Here is a 15,544-nt window from a genome sequence, read left to right as displayed (position 1 = left end):
TGATTATATAGAAAATGCAACACATAAGAGTATGATATGCCTTCATTTTTAATAAAGCATCATAGTAAAATTTCTAAATATCATCATGTAGGTTTTATATATCTCATTCTAGATATTTTATTTCATTTTAAATATTGAGCATTGAACTCAGCCTTAGCATGGCACTAAACACACAGCAATTCTTGTGTGTTTATTTATTTACATTAATTTTGAGGCAGGGTCTTGATAAGTTGCTAAGTGGCCCCGGCTGGGCTTGAACGTGAAGTTTTCCTACTTCTGACTCCCAGAAACAGGGTTTACAAGTATGTCCTATATCTGAATTATTTTATGTGTTTTTAAAATCAGTCTCCGAGTGATTGAGGTTTTCTATTTGCACTGCATCTTGTCCTGAATGTTATATTTTACCTCATCTAGTGGCACTCACCTGGAGGCATCTACCGGGTGGCCCACTGGAACATCTTTCCGTGCTAACAGAATCCTGATTTGTTTGAAATCAGCGCTGTGTCAGTTCCTGAGGATGGCAGGCCAACGGACTGTCTTGCTACACATGCGATTCCCCTATCCCATTGGATTTACCAAATGTATGTTAAGACAAATTCTGATAAATTTTGCTCCTTGATACAAGGAAAACCCTGTTATGCCTTTCTCTGTTCTTTCTCCTTACTGTCAGTGCTGGTGAGCTCATGACGCCTGGCTGAAATAACTATTCCATGAGGCCACAAATATGATAATAAAATGGTGACACCTTGCAAGGATAAGGTAGAAAGGTGTAAAGTGCTGAGATTCTTGAGGACATTAGTGAACCACTGAATACATTAATGAGCTGCCTTTCCCTAGATTTCCTCTTCAGGAAACAAGGCTTCAACTTCAGCTAATTCAGCTCTTCTGACTGCAACTGAATGCATGTAAACCTATTTAGATACTTCTAGCATATGGAAAAATCATTGATTTTTGTGTGTTTACCTTGTATCGAGCTCTCTGATTGAACTCTAATGAGTTCTATTAATTTTTTAGAGGATTATTTGAGAATTTCTATTTGCATTAGCAAATAATTAAAATTTGATCTCCATCTCTCTAATAGTTCTTTGTGTTCCTGAATTATCTCAAAAGCTGCAACCTTAGTGAAATGTTGAATTTTTTCAGTAGATAGCATATATTTTTTTCTTTTTAATTATTGACCCTAATGCTTATTTCAGGAGTAAAATTTTTGCTATAATTTTCTGGTAGTTCTGATAATGAAAGAACTACCATAAATTATTAAATTTATTTTGGTTTTAATCAGAAAGAGTTATTAAATTATATCAACTACTTATTTGACATATATCAAGATGATCACAAGGTCATTCTATAGAGTTCAGCAAATTCAGTGAGCTAAATCTATACATTTCCTGGTTTTGAGCAACCTTACCTTTCTAGAATAACCTTATTTATTCATGAAGTTTCATTTCTGTTATTTATTGTTGGATTTTTTATGGAAAATATTCTATATAGAAATTTTGCATCTATCTGGACAATGTTGCCATGAGAGTTTTTTTTATGACATGGCTTATTTGTTGCTTTGTAAGATATAGAATAATAGGAAATCAGAGAATTGAATATGAAATCAAATAGCATGGGATGTGTACCATTATGTCTCATGGTCTAGATTTTTTTCATATGTTATTTTTGTAACATAAGGAGTTTAAAGGTAGATGTATGCATGAATTCACAATTTCTGTAAGGTATAGCAGTATTTACCTGCTACTAAGACTGAGGGCCTGGCTCAGTGGTGAAGCATTTTCCTGGCCTGCATGAGACTCTGGATATTACAATAAAACAATAATAATAAGAATGTATCCATTATTTTTAACTTAACAATGTTTTATCCCTCTCCAGTTGGGATCCAGGTCTTGTAACATGCTAAGCACATGTTCTAGCACTGAGCTATCTGCCCAGCGCAGTATGTCTATGTTTTAGTTTCTCATATGGTAATTGATTTTTCTCTTCTTCTTCTTCTTGAAATGTTTCATTATTATATAGATTTTTTTGAAAACTATTCCTTCCTCCTAAGATTCTCAAATTTATTAACATAATACATTCATGTGTTCTGAATTTCTATAGCTATGTCTCCTTACTGATTTTAGTCTTGTATATCTGTGTTTTTATCATATTTAAATGATTTCTCAGTTTATTGTTCAATTGGTAAACTCGCAGTTTGTTTTCATGGAATTCTTTTTCTAATCCTCAGTGCTCTCTATTTAAATTTACTTAACAGTTTTGTCCTAGCTTCTTTAAGGAAAGTATATATAGCTGGGTGTGATGATGCACACCTGTAATCAAAGTACTCTAGGAGGCTGAGGCAGGAGGATCACAAGCCAGAGTGCAACCTGGGCAAATCAGTCACTTGGCAAGACCCTGTTTTAAAAAGGGATGAATTGGCTAGGATATAGCTCAGTGTGAAAGTCCTGGGTTCAATTCCTGACACCACAGAGAAGAAGGAGGAAACAAAAATGTAAAATGTGCATTTTTAATATTTTGTTTTCTGAAGTAAAGTTTGTGCTAATAGTATTTGGACAATTAGATGCCTGTATCTTGGGCTCTGAGCAACTAATTTAAAGATAACAGTGTGAAATGTATTAACCACTGTTCCTCTCCGGTTACCTTGTTCTGAAATTTGGTTTTTTTTTTTTTTTCTCTTTAAAATAAAATTTAAAAAATAAAAATATTTTGCTTTCTAATAAATTTAATGGTATTATCTTGTATTTTGCTATACATGGATTATGTTACATAAATTTTGATATGTAGAATTCTTACTGTATTTTATATAACTAAGCTACAATTTCATTTTAGTGTTTTCTTGAACTAAGAGTTATTATGAAATGAATTTTTAGTAGATGTTTATATTTGTGTTTCTATCTGCTGATAATTATGAGTTTTATCCATTCTGTTTTATTTTACTTTGGGCTTTACTTTTGAGACAGGGTTTCTCTAATGGTTCAGGCTGGCCTTGAAGTCAGCATGTAACTCAGGCTGTTCTCAAACTTGCAGTGAGCTTCCTGCCTCAGCCTCCTACCTCAGCCTCCAGAGTGCTGGAATTACTGGTGTGTGCCCCCACCAGCTTTCCTTTGGATATTTGTTGAGTTTATACATCTTTTCCACATGTGACCGAATAACTTGCCATTTTTTGGAGGTGTTTCATGGGTACTAGAAAAACATGGACATAGTTCTAATAACTCATTTCTTTAAATAAACTTAATAAAGGTACTGCCATTCATTTCCTTTTGTATCTGAGAGTCATTTAATTCCTAGTATGGTTCATATCTTCCCCTTAAAGCCGCATGTGATGATAGTAACTGGATTGTAAATGCTTATAGCAGACTTGCTATCAGGCTGTCGAGTCTGGTCTGAGCAGGAAGATGACTGGGGCATGGCCTGGAAGGGCCTGGAAAGGCCTGGAAGGCTTTATCTCCCTCTCGGGTCCTCCCTGCTCTCTTGCTTACTCTCTGGCTCATCCTTGTGCCCTGTGGGCCTGCCTTGGAGCCTGCACACTACGGACTGAAACCTCTACCAACTGGGAGCCAAAACAAGTTGCTCTTTTAATTTGTGTGCATCAGATATTTTGCCCCAGCAATGTAGAAAGTGATTAAGATAGTTTCTCATTCTTTTAGTGAGGAGTGTAAACAATCTAGTCATTGTAATTTTGTTAATTTTTCTGTCTCTGTCTCTGTGTCTCTCTATAAACATATATGATATATATTTTACATATGTAGCATATTGGGTATAAAGTGATGAATTATTCCCTTTACCAACTAAGTTCTTTTCTTTTTTCACTGTAAGATTTTTGACCTTGGATTTTATTTTAACCTGATATTATTATATATTCTCGTACTTTATTTTTGAGTACATTTACCTGATTTCTGGTTACTTCCTTATAGATTAAAAATTTCTAGTAATTTAGCTATATTTATAACCTATGTGTTCTTAGACTGTCTTGTTAACACACTTTCTTCAGAAATTGATTTTTGTCATATTCAGATTTCCATTGGAGGAATTGAACGACTCATTTAATAAATGATTGAAGTTTCTGGTTATCTATTTGGCTTACTAGTATATGAATTTCTAAATTTCAGTAGAAAAATTTTATCCATTAACATTTATCCTGAAAATTGACACAAATATATTAACCAATTAGGTTTATTATTTATTTCTGGCATTATGTTTGTATTCTCTATTATATCTCCTTGTTTGTATCATTTTTCCTTGCCTTTTATTAGATTGCTTGAAAGTTTTTGTTCTTTCCCTTCAAGCACTTTGAAATCATCGCTTCATTACCTTAGCTACTTTCTCAAGAAGATGAAACAAAGTCTAACAGTGTTTGGGAGTATAAGTCCTTAGATTCCAATTCTTAATTACAACAGCATTAAGAATAAAGCTAAGTTCTGAATAGATTTGTAAGGTGCACTTTATGAAAAGACAAATAACATTTGAGCTAAACATGTATAAATGTTGAATGAATTGAAATTGAGAAATTCCTTGATAAATAGATGATAGCATATATAGACATAGTTACAGATACAAGTTTTTCTCAAATATCTTATAAAATCTAAGCAATATTCGATATTATGATCTGTTTTGTTGTCTGTTTTCTTTCTTTTTTCTTCTTTGGACCTAGGGATTGGACTTAACACTGAGCTACATCTCCAGCTCTTTTTAAAATTATTTGAGACGGTATCTTGCTAAGTCACGAAGTTGCCCAGATTAGGCTTGAACTTCCTACCCTCCTGCCTCAGCCTCTCAGAGTTGTGGGATCCTGGGCATGTACCACCAATTCCGGCTCATTGTGGTTTTTTCTTTTTTATCTTTTTCAATATAAAAGAATAAATCTGACTATAAATGAGTAAATAAGGATGAACAGGTTTGCTAATGTAGAAAAACATAAATGGAAACAAATGGATAGTCTAGAAACATATAAACATTTATTGCATTATAAAACTGACATTTCAATTAAGTGGGTAAAGGAAGGATTTTTTAATGATGCTGTGATAACTGATTAATGATTTAGAAAACAGTTATGTTTGATCTCTACCTCATATCACATACTAAAATAATTTCCACATAAATTGATAGAGTTAAATGTGAGAATAAAAATCTTAGAATTAATTAAAAAAGCAAATTGATGAATAATTATTCTATCAAGGCCTTTAAAATTCTTTTAATATTACACCAATGGTAAAAACATTAAAAATTGATTAATGCATTTAAACACACAAAAATAATTTTTAATTGGGCCTGAGGAAATTATAGCACAGTAGTAAGTCACTTTCTTCACACACAGAAAGTGCTATATTTGACCACTCACACTGAAAAAAAAATCTATACATCAGAAAAAATTAATAAGATAACCAATGTATTATGTATTATAGAGATTGATATTTTCATTTTTACTAGGCAGGTGCTCTATTATCGAACTACTTGGATCTTCCCAGACCTGGGATTAATATTCTTAATTTATTAAATAACATCACAAATGGCTGTGAACACACACAATAAAAAGTAAATAAGAAGCATAAACTATCAAAACACAAGAGGGAAAATACGGAGGAAAAAGTTACTGTCTTTGTGTTTGGGGAATAGATATGATTTTTCTTTTTTTTAAAGGACTGTATTTGCTAAACATGTATATATATATATATATATATATATATATATAAAACTAAGTGTTGCTAAATACATATATATTACTTTTATAATTTAAAAACCCTATATATTTACATAAATCCATAGGTGCCAAAACCACATTACTATGCTATGTCAAGATTTTAATACTTTTTATTATGCTATGTTAGGATTTTAATACTTTTAGTACTTGCCAATCACAAACTAGTTGGAACCAGAACTTTTGAATTCAAATTCCAGTTGAACAAGCTTAGGCAATTCTCTAACTACTTGGAGTCTGGTTTCTTCAAATATAAAGTAGCAGATAATCTTAAAACACACTTGGAGGGCTGGAGGTATAGGTTAGTAACAGAACGTTTACCTAACATGTTCAAGGCTCTGGGTTCAATCCCTAGTACTGGGGGAAAGTGGAAAGGTTTTGTGAGGATCACTCTCAGATCAGAGATTTATTTCTGATCTAATGCCTGAGGGCTTCTCCCAGCCTCCAGGAAGAATTTGTGAGTCTTCTCTTACAAACACCACATCTCTGTGCCTGATAAGTGGTTACGGCCCTGAGTAGCTCTTGTGACAGCAAGAGGTGACTTGGGTTTTGCCGTCTTCTCAGTGAATGGAACATGATCGTTGACAAGATCCTGACTGTAGGCTATTCGGTCAAGTGAAACACTAAGAAACACCATTGCTACCTTCCTTTCTTGTCAGATCCTTCATCAGTCCATGCTAGTATCCATGGAGTTAATTTAATTACCAAGTTGATATTGTAATCTTATGTTCCTGCCATTAGAAAGCCCTGACTAATTTCAAATTCTCTGCCCCATAGTAAGTCAAATGAGAACACCAGCCGACCTCCTTTTTCAATAATAGAATAATTCCTTTGTGAGTGCTACATGATACAGAATAAGTGCAGAAGGTCCAAAAGAATCAATTTTTCTTGCATATGTTCCTTGATATACAGAATAGGACTGTTTCACCATTTATATCCCGATATAAATTAAAAGTAGAATTATAATTTCCACATAAAAAATCATACGCCCCTTTGTCTTTTTTCTTCTTTGCTTCTGGGTCAACAAAAATCACTTTAGTTTGAAAGATGAAGGGAAAAAAAGGTGGAGGGTAAGAATAAATATTTCTAGGAGCTGGGGATTTAGCTCAGCGGCATAAGCACCTGCCTTGCAAGCAGGCGGTCGTGAGTTCGATCCCCGGTACCGATAAAAATGAAAAAGACAAAAAAAAAAAAAAAAAAGAATAAATATTTCTAAGGAACAGAAGATATTGATACGTATATGGACAATGTAATCCCCTAGAAAAAAAAGATGATAGAACCAAAAATCATCAAAAGAATTTAAGCTAAACTGTTAAGCATTCCTGGCCATGTAAAGCGTAGGGTCTCACTTTTTGGAAACTATGAAAAGAAAGAAAGGAAAGAAGGGGAAAGGAAAGTGAGAGGGAAGAAGGTAGAAAGCAAAGGAGAGAAGAAAAAGAGGTAGGAAAGATGGTAACTCATTTTAAGACCAGCTGCAGAAATCTCTGTTGCAGGGATGGCATAGACAACCTTGGTGCTGTGTAAATGACCGTGGGAAGGGAAGGAGTAACTTTGGATTTTAACTTCTTGGTAGCTTGCTACTTAATCTTGGGCAAATCACTTTTCCTTCAGATCCTTTCCTCGTCTGGAATAGATTAGTGGTTTTCAAATTGTGCTCCAGCAGAACGCTGCTGACCAGAAGCTAGATCAATGAACAGTGGTGTCTATACAACTCACAGGAAAATAAAGGGAAATAAAATATTTCCTCTTTGCTGTAGTTTATTTATTTATATTTATTATAACAATTTCTGCATAGTATCGATTTTTCTAAGTATACTCAACTGTTTTTAAAATTTGAGCTATTGGTAAACCAAATTTTCTTGATTTTAGGATTTTGACCCAGTTGCCAGAACACTTTGCCCTAGTGCCACGTTTGAAACAGTTTTGAAAAGTGACAAAGTGAATTAATAAGTAGCAAGGAAATAATGGTAGTAATGGAAAATTTTAGATACAATTAATTATGCTTGACTTTAAATGTTTTTCATGATTATTGGTCTTTTGATTTGTTTAAAAACTCTTGGATTTTTTCTTTTATCATGGGTACATAGTCTGCTTTTGATTTTCTAGACTGGATATTTGTCTTGATTCCAAATTTAAAGCTTCATCTATACTGCCTGACAGTAAAGATTTGAGGACATAGCTTGTGCTAGTTTATAGTTACAAAACTCCATGTTCCGTGCTCTCCCTCCCTCCCTGCAGTTTTTTTTTTTTTTTTTTTTTACTTTTTTATTTTTTAAAGGTGGTTCTGGGGATTGAACCCAGGGACTGGGCAGTGCATTAGTAGTTGAGCTACATCCTGAGGCCCCCTGTGCCTTATAAGCATTTCCTGGAACCCTCCCATAGCAATTCTAAAAGTTTTAACATATTCCTCCTTTGCAAATAAGGAAAATGTTGCATGCAACATTAAAGCATGCAGAAGACCATGTGCAAGGTCATCACTAATAACAACAGGAGCTAGAAATTAATCAGTAAATATTTGCTGCTAGGTGTAGCTTTTGTCTTTTTTTTTTTCCTAAACAAATGTCTCATTTATTCTAAATGAATACCTACATTAAGCCTATTCTTTGAAATGAACAAATGTTCAGTGTAAACATCAGAAAGAAACTAAAAAACAAATTTACGGAACATTTGAGACACTGAAAATATAACCAAAGTGTAACTTCTCTTAAACACTATTCTTAGCAACTTGCTGAGAAACCAAACTGCAACCTTGCAGGCAGAGAGAATATATGTGGATTCTGGACTGTGGTAAAATGGGCACTAACGTGAACTCTACAAGTGACCAGTCCAGGACTGGCGTTGGGAGGCACCGTCAGGTAAACCTGGTATTGTACTAAGTGTACTCTCACTGGAGGTGCTAAACTCTGAGTCTAGCCTATTTGGGAAACCAAAATATAGAAAAATTCAAAATTGTGTGTGTGTGTGTGTTTGACACAAGTATTAACAAAACCTCACAGTTAAAATTCCTTTTATAAATTAGACAAACATTTAATCTGGTCAGGATTTATGACATAGTAGTTTAAGCTGGCAAATTCTAAATTTTTCTTATTGCAAATGAGACTACATTATTGAAATTTTTAAAAATCTGAAAAGCCAGAGTTAAATAAATATTTATTGTATATAGAATATATATATAGTATATATGTCCCATAATTACATCACTTAATAATTACATCACCTAAAAATGATATTACTCAGAAAAACTACTACTAAAACTATGATTATCTATAGTTTTCTAATATTTTTCGGTGCCTAATATATGTACATAGTTACAGATAGGTGATACTATATAGTTTTGAAGTTTGTTTTTCATTATCAAAAAATCACATACATATTATAACATCATTTAGTATTTCCTAAAGAATTTGATAGCTATACAACTATTACATAAATGTACATAATTTCTTAAACCAATCACTTACTATAGGGTACTGATGTGACAATAATCCCTTTTTACATAAAATTTGATTACAGTCATGAATATTTCTTCAAATCAATGACTAAAAGTTAAATTTTAAGGTTAAATACTTTTAATATATTCAGAAAGGTTGAAACTGTTCATAATCTCATCATTAGAGAATTATAGGATCTATTTTTCCATATCCTCAACAAGTGAAGTTTATATATATTATATGTGTGATATTGGAGAGCGATACTAGGTATTAAACCAAGGACCTTTGCACTGAGCTATGTCCCCACTCCTATCTGTCTATGTATATCCCCATGAAAAACAAATTAAAATACCTATGTGAAAAGTTGTTACTACTACACTAGTTTATTAGCAGAATTAATATACTATTAGAAGCATTTATTATCATATATATAAACATATGTTCTAACTTAATGTTTTTAACAGTTAAAAAAACAATTGACAGTTAATTTAAAAAAACTTGACTCTACAGCAAATGTACATAATGTATATTTGTATGTTTTATATATTATTATCTAACTGCATAATATACAGTTAATACATGTTTTAACAAGTTTTTGGGAATGTATTATGAAAAAAACCATGATCATAAATTTTGTATGTAGGCCTTTTAACTAATAATAGGCCATTTTTCTATTTAATTACAAAATTCTCATAAACAATTTAAAGCTGTCTAATATGACATAATGAAAATGAATTATTTGCTTAACCATTTCTCTTTTCTTAATCATGTATATTCACTTACTTTACCTCTTCTATCATTTATTGCATAAATCTTTCCTCTACTTCTGACTGTTTCCTCAGGAAATTTAAGAGAAGAATTAAAAAGATGAAAGTGTGAGCATTTTAGGACTTTTAGTATATACTGTGTAATTGAATTTAAAAGGCTTGTGCTGATTTTTAATTCTTACCAAAAGTAGATTATGTAATTTTTGTCTTAAATATATTTTTAAATTATAAAGTGGTTTATATTTGAATGTTTATGATAAATACAATTTTCTTGCAAATGGATAAAAAATATTAACTACTCTGGGGGATGCATACCTGTAATTCCAGTAGTCTGGAGGATGAGGTAGGATTCCAAGTTGAAGCCCAGTCTAAGCAACTAAAGAGATAGGTCTAGCTCAAAATAAAACTTTAAAAAGGGTCAGGGATGTAGCTCAGTGTCAATTGTGGAATTGCAATATTGAGTGGGGTGATAGATAGATAGATAGATAGATAGATAGATAGATAGATAGACAGAGACAGAAAGAAATAGAGAAATATATCAAAGGAAAGCAATAGAAAAGTAATATAAACATATACCAAAGAAAAAACCCAAAGCAAAGAATTTTGAAGATTTCAAACACAGAGCATTGTGCATCCACAGCAAGAACTCTAGCACTGAGCCAATTTGCCATCTTGAATCTTGAAGATGGCTTGAAAATGATTGCTTGGGAAAGTGCCATAGAGATGTAGGTCCTAGAGTTGACAGCCTCTGAAGCTCTGTATTCTAATTGATTCATCAGTTTGCCTAGTAGGAATCTAGAAACACAGGTCTCTGCTGGAAGGGATGCCTCTAGAAATGAGCACTCATTAAACTGAGTCTTCAGAATTTTGATTAATTGAACTAGAGTCAATCTAAAGTTGATTTTTTTTTGAAAATTTATGTTTTCTGTGCTGGACGCAGAACATAGGTATTTGAACATGCTAAGAAAGTGTTCCACTACTTAGTTATATCAACAGCCTATATTTTTAAAAGGTTGCTTTGAATAAGAAATTCATGTTAAATTATGCGTTAAGTCAAGATATGAGCTACCTTTGATATGAGCTATCAATATATGAATATGAATTTATTTTAATAAAATACTCTTCTTGAATAACTGCTGGTAAGGACAAAAATATTCAACCAGATTCTCCTCACTGACAAAACTCCTGCATTGCTTTTGAGTAAGACAAAAACTAAAGTTCTATAACCAAGAAATGTGATTCTGAAGCTAGTTCATGAAGTAAATCATGCATAGAGGCTTCAGTTCATCTTTCATTCATCATTGTATCACTTGTGTTCAGCTCTCAGGGCAGCATTTTATAAATGCTGATGGAATACTCAATGGTTGGATATTACATGTTTCATGTTATAGTAACCAGCTTGATGGAAGCATAAATTTTACTTCTGTCCATGGGAACAAGACTTTCTTTTGAAATTTAGAATATTATTATTGAAACATCCTCTCTGGTATCTAAAGTTGTATATACAAATATTTATACAGAGTAAGTTTAGATTGTTAGAATTTCTCTTCCTTTGAGAACTGATAAAGGCTAGGAATCATCTACCTTTTCTTTTAGTTTCTTCTCCCTAAGCATGGATGTTAGTCAACCAGATACATATGTTTTAAATATGAGTAATGAAAATATATTGAATTCTCTATATGAGATCAGAAAGAAAGTATGCCAGTGAGTTTACTGCCTTAAATTTGAATGGGGCTCTATAATTATCTAATTTTAAATTTTCAGAAAACCTTTTCAAAGACAATGTTTTTGGCAAAATAAAGGTATCAAGAATTCAACATAAATCCCCATTGAAAATCACAAACTTGTTTAGTGCCCTGCCGTCACGAACGTGCCTGTTTTCTGAAACTCACAAACTCAAATCGTGAAAGAACTATACTGAATTACGAAGAATTTTTCATAGGTAGAGAAGTCCCAGCAAGAGATGTGTGACAATATGGTTAAATGTTTAAAGGTGGAATAATTAAAAACTTCTGAAAAAGCCCTATTCTGCATTCACCTTGTCTTTATTTTGCTAAAATCATTGGCTTGAATAGTCTTCCAGCTAGATTTAGGAAGAGGAGGAACTATCATCTAGAACTTTTGGGGGGGGGGATACGGTTATCAGGAAGCCGGGGGACCTTTTCTTTTTTATACTATAGGCTGTGACTATTTAAATTACACCATCAGATCATCTATGCATTTCTATGTGTTTCAGCTGAAAATGCCTTGAATGGAGTCTTTATCAAGTCTCATTTTTCCCATGAGTCCTTCCTGCAGGTTTAGGAGAAACCCTTTCCTGTCATAAACACTTTCTCTTTAAGAGGGGTGCCTTTCTTCCTTGAGGCTTTAATAACCAAAATGATTTATAGGTTATCCCTCTCCTGCTAGTGTTAGGCAAGTAAGTGGATCATATTTGCATGGGTCACTCTGCTTATAGGACTTCACTGTTTCTTGAACTGAAATTCAAGATTTATTATTCTATTAATGCTCATAAAGTCACTCTTTTGATGAGCCATAATTTCTCTTTATGAAGAGTCTGTACGCCAGTCACCCATGATAAGGGAAAGGAAAGTCCAGACTTTCAACATATTCTTATTCCCTGGAACATTAATAAAGCCTTGAAATCCCATCTGACCCTGGAGGATAATAACATAGGTAGGATACAAAAGGTAAATATCAAGGAGTTGATATATTTCTATGAGAATGCCTTCACTATGTTGGCTGTATATAAAACTCAGACGTTTCCATTTTAATGAAAAAATTTAAACGTTAACCTTCCTGATGGAGAAGATAACCCACCAACTAGGCTTGCAGTATCTTTGTGAATATTTTTGGGGAATGAAATAGCAGGAGGTGTGAACTTTCTCTTGCTTATCTAAATAGCCTGCGAAAGGCAAAGCGTAACTCCGGTTACTTAAGTGTCAAGTTTATTAAGGTTTTCACTAAAACCTTCAGTCACAGCACTTTCTTTCCCTGTCCTGGCTCACATTTTTCCAATCGCTTTCCTATCCCTTGAACAACTGCTCCAAATAAAAAACCAACCACCAAACCCTAACCCCCCTTATGTTTAGTTTCTTTCAATTATTTTAGTTAGAGTCCTCTAAAAGTGTACAATAATGTGTGTGACACCCATTGAAATTTTAGCCTTGCCACACTGAAAAAGCAGGGATGTGAAGGAGTTTTGCAATACTTTGCCTTACAGCTTTGGGAAGTCAGTTTGTTCCTGAAGCAGAAGACTGACTTGTCTTCTTAAGATCATCCTGTGGAGCCCTGCTTGGAATGGATTGTGCCTTTTCCCCACAGACCCACACCAGCAGCCCCGAGAAGCCACCATCTCCACATCAGCCTCTGGATCTCCTGGCTGTCTTTGTCCCTTCTAGACGTAGAAGCTTGGAGAGGAGGTCTGGTTTCCAAGGATTGGAGCGTTTGAAGGGCGGGGCCATCTCCAAGTCCATCTCCCCTTTTTGTCCTCTTCTTCTGGGACGGGAGGGTGGAGCCAGGTCCTCCCGTGGCCGGTTCGGGAGCTCTCTCTATCTCGGTCGCTCGAGGTGAGTCTGAAAGGGCGGCAGCCCGATTAATTGTAGCGCAGGTTAATTTCTTGAGTTCACCGCAGTCGATTCGCCAGCGGCTTCCCCGGTCTCTGCCAAGTGGGTTTACGAGGTCGGAGGCGTGCTGGGGCGCGCTCGCGCTCCCGGGAAAGGCTCCTCCCCAGGGCTCATTCCCCGACTGCGGGAAGCCCCGGGTGCCCCCGGAGCCTGGAAACTCCAGGTTTCCTCTGACCTCGCCGCGTCCCACCCCCGCCCCAGCCCCACCGCCCGGCTCGCTGCGCCCCGGGGGAAGGGCGGCCCCGCTCCTAGCACTTCCGACCCAAGCCTGCCCAGAAGGTACCTTCACGTCGATGAAGATTTTTATCGCAGCCTCCGAAAAGCCGGCAGTCATAGGAGCTTTCAACCTGAAATACGATTGTTATTTTCCCGGTGCAGAGCTTGACAAGAAAAGTCAGCTTTTTATTAAAGACAAAGAGGTAAATTATCAGCCGGGACACTGGGGACGGCGCAGACCTGGCGCGCTTCCTCCGGTTGCCACGAGGAATTTATGGGGGAGCCGCGGCCACCGCTCAGACACCCCGGGGTCCCGCTGGGGAGGAGCTCGGGCCAGAAGAACTTCCCAGGTCCCTAGGGGCACCTGGAAGGGGGAATCCTCCCAGTTCTGCACAGAGCCAGGCTCTTTCCTCTGCAGAGCAGCCTCACCGTCTTCTGGGCTTCTTTCTCTCACTCTGGCTCCCGTTTCCCTTTCGCCCGTGTCCTTTCTCCTCCCCGCTCCCCTCTCCCTACTTTTTCTCGTCTCTCTCCCTCCCCCTCCTTTCTTCTCCACCGCACGCGTAGTGTCATTTATTTATTTATTTATCACCCCCGCCATCAACACCCTTTTAGGGCTCCCGAGCTTTTCAATGTGAGTGGGAGGAGAAAAGGGCAGGAAGTGTTGACTGGAAGGGGGTGAAATCTTGCCTCGGGGTGCGAGATTCTGCCCGGGAATGTACAATCAGGAAAAAAAATCATTTTTAAAAAAATGAGGCTTCGGACCTGTTTATAAAAGCCCGCTATCCGATGGGAACCAACTCTGCGCGCGTCTCCTCTTCCTCCTTTATTGTACGGGTTTACGGGTGTATCTGCCGGTACTCGGACTGTTGCGGGGGAGGGAGGGGACGCGTGTTGGAGAGAACGGTCTTGCCCAGGATCCTCAACACCGCGCCTTCACCGGATGCGCGTTCCTCAATGCAAAGGAATCCAGCGACATCCCCCAATTCAGACGCGGACAAAAGAAACTTTAATTAAGGTCTCTGCCCCGCGCGCTGCGTGTTTCTCTCTCCCGAGGCTGTTGATGTCCAACTCAAGGATCTGAGAAATAGAAATGGTACAGCCAGCCCATGCCCTTGAACTTCAATTGCTCCTGACTTGCTGCATTGATTTTTTGATACCGTAGTCTCCCCAGACCCCTCCCCCCTCCTCAAATTAAAGCCTTGGGAGACATTCGACCTGGTGCGAGGGGATAGAAACCCACTCTTGCAAAGCGATAGTTCAGACGATTTGGGGAACATTACGCTAAATAAAAATTCAAGGTGTGAAAGCTTCATCTTGGCTCTCTTGTCTTCAACATGACACCTTATCATTAGGAGAACTGATTGTTACTTTCCAAGCCTTTATAGATGATCAGCCAGAAAGCTCAAACAACGTGGGGCTGGAGGGTGTAAAGTTATTTAAGTAGCCCCCACCCCTTTTGGTGCGCCGTCAAAACATTTCACAAGTTAGGAAAAGAAAGTGGTGATTCCGAGACTCGAAATGATGGGTTGTTTCCGTCCCCCGTCCTTCCCCCGCTTCCTATATCAGAAAGAAATTAAACGCACAATGAGCCTTTATTTCGGGGGAGACGACTTCAAAATTCGTGCCAGTAATGGACAACTTGAGCTTTTCACTGGAGATACTCACACCGCAAGCTGGAAAGGAATTAAAAAGCCCCACGTGGTTGATTTGGGTTTAGACTTGCAAACCTCCAGTTCCCCGAGTCTGCTCTTTGCAAAGATTGGCCTCTAGATGGATGCATGTGAGGGACCCTGTGGGGCCGGGGCTGGG

At 36.4% G+C, this 15,544-nt stretch overlaps 1 protein-coding gene across 1 annotated transcript in view; it reads left to right on the top strand.

The window, feature by feature from the left end:
• The first annotated feature begins 13,397 nt into the window (after window positions 1-13,397).
• The window catches only part of Znf462 (zinc finger protein 462), a 133,366-nt gene continuing 131,219 nt past the window's right edge, over window positions 13,398-15,544 (top strand). Inside the window, exon 1 of the mRNA XM_013153458.3 lies at window positions 13,398-13,462. The gene's annotated coding sequence lies outside the window, so the exon portion shown is untranslated. The remainder of the gene's footprint in view (window positions 13,463-15,544) is intronic.

This window comes from Cavia porcellus, unplaced genomic scaffold (genome assembly GCF_034190915.1).
Source record: "Cavia porcellus strain 051 isolate PalLab524CR breed Dunkin Hartley unplaced genomic scaffold, mCavPor4.1 scaffold_1, whole genome shotgun sequence".
Taxonomy (NCBI): Eukaryota; Metazoa; Chordata; class Mammalia; order Rodentia; family Caviidae; genus Cavia; species Cavia porcellus.
This window is presented reverse-complemented; position numbering and strand designations above follow the sequence as displayed.